The 1,655-nt window shown below is 35.9% G+C and overlaps 1 long non-coding RNA gene across 1 annotated transcript; it reads left to right on the top strand.

Moving 5' to 3' along the window:
* The first annotated feature begins 680 nt into the window (after positions 1–680).
* LOC104266134 lies at positions 681–1,607 on the top strand. The gene is made up of 3 exons (XR_717431.3): positions 681–845; positions 931–1,062; positions 1,488–1,607. It is a non-coding gene; the product is annotated as an uncharacterized LOC104266134 (long non-coding RNA).
* Positions 1,608–1,655: the final 48 nt, after the last annotated feature.

Raw genomic sequence — 1,655 nt, 5'->3', positions numbered from 1 at the left:
TAATTTGGCATTTAATCCAAGATGAAGAGCGTTCTAATGAGAGACGACGATTTACAATACTTAGTAGATAATGCGAATCATTTTATCAAAATGTATAAAAAACCCTCAAATTTTAAAGATATATTATTTGCCCTCTAAATCTAATGGTATTACATCCACGCACGTCAGAATTCCCACTTCATATAAAGCGAATTTCTGGCGACATCTGGAGTTTTTTTATCGACGCTGCGCCAAATTTTAGCGACGATGCGCTAACCGTCGCGACAGGCATTGTCGCGTAAGACTGGACATATGCAGTAGATTTTGGCGACGCTGGGTACCACGAGAATGGCTCGCGCCGAATCTCGGTTTCGCGACGCCGAAAACTTAAAAAACTTAACAGTTATTGCCGCGACACGAAAATGTAAATAACTTAAATTGGACTAAGTGTCGCGAGCTAGCTCGGCTGTCGCCGAGCATAAAACGCCTCAATCGCAGCTCTGGTCAAGGGTGCGTTTTATAATTTGATTGTTATCCAGGGGGTGTGCTATTAAGTTTAGGAACACATTGGTCTAAATAATGTTTTAGTGTTCGTGCACATTACTTAAAGCTGCTCTTGTTTTGATAACGTTTTCTATATCTGAACAATACTAACAACAGTTTATGTAAAAAAAATATAAATATTTCAGGGTTATTTATATTTACACCTACTGATTTTTAGGTGGTTATGATGGAAATGAAAGTCTTTCATCTGTTGAGAAATACAATCTTAGTAATGACACATGGGTTTATGCGAAGGATATGAAAATAGAAAAAAATCGTCATTCAGCTTGTGTTGCACAAAACAAGATTTATGTAGTAGGAGGGTAAATACTTAAAATATAATTTATTTATGATTACTTGAAAATGATGTATTTATGTTTGATTTTTTGTTTTAAATGTTTATTGTAGTGTGAATTCTAATGGCAAAGTTGTGAAATCAATTGAATGTTACGATGATCAAACTGACAAGTGGAGTGTTGTTGGTGAAACTGAAGTTGAATTATACAACCATTCTCTGGTTGCTGTTTAAACAGCAAAGAGGTAAAATACCTTCATTTGCATTCATAAGTCATATATTACCTGTAACACTTTTACAGCTTAAGTTTGTAGATTTCATTTTTCTATTTGAATGATTGAATGTACCTTATTTTATTCTGGCGTGGCCGAAAACAACAGTCGTTAAACGTTGCTGTTCTGTTTCATACACCCCGTGCCTGCTTATAAGTTACTGATCATGGTACTTCGTAGGTGACTAATTTTTGGGAGATTTTTTTCATTTGTTGGCCGATAGTTTGGACAACCCAAGGACAAATACACCCTCGATGGTAACAGTGGACTTAAACCCATTACCTCTAGGTTTGAGACCGGTGGCTAAACCTACGGTGCCGGACTTTTATGCATTTAAATCATAATGTGACTTTATTTTTTGCATTCAGTTATTAACCTTGTGCGTAACATTACTTTAGGGACAGGGACATGTACCTTTCATCAAGACAATGTTAAAATTCGATCTACAGCAAGCAACAGCATTTGCAAGGTCTAGACTGAAATCAAACCTAGTACTTCTTTTTCTATACCTAAAAAAACTTTTGTTATTGTTACTGTATGACATTTGGCTTCGGTATGAACCTTGA

The sequence above is a fragment of the Ciona intestinalis genome, unplaced genomic scaffold, assembly GCF_000224145.3.
Source record: "Ciona intestinalis unplaced genomic scaffold, KH HT000918.1, whole genome shotgun sequence".
NCBI classification, from domain to species: domain Eukaryota; kingdom Metazoa; phylum Chordata; class Ascidiacea; order Phlebobranchia; family Cionidae; genus Ciona; species Ciona intestinalis.
The sequence above is the reverse complement of the archived record's forward strand: the minus strand, read 5'-3'. Positions and strand labels throughout refer to the sequence as shown.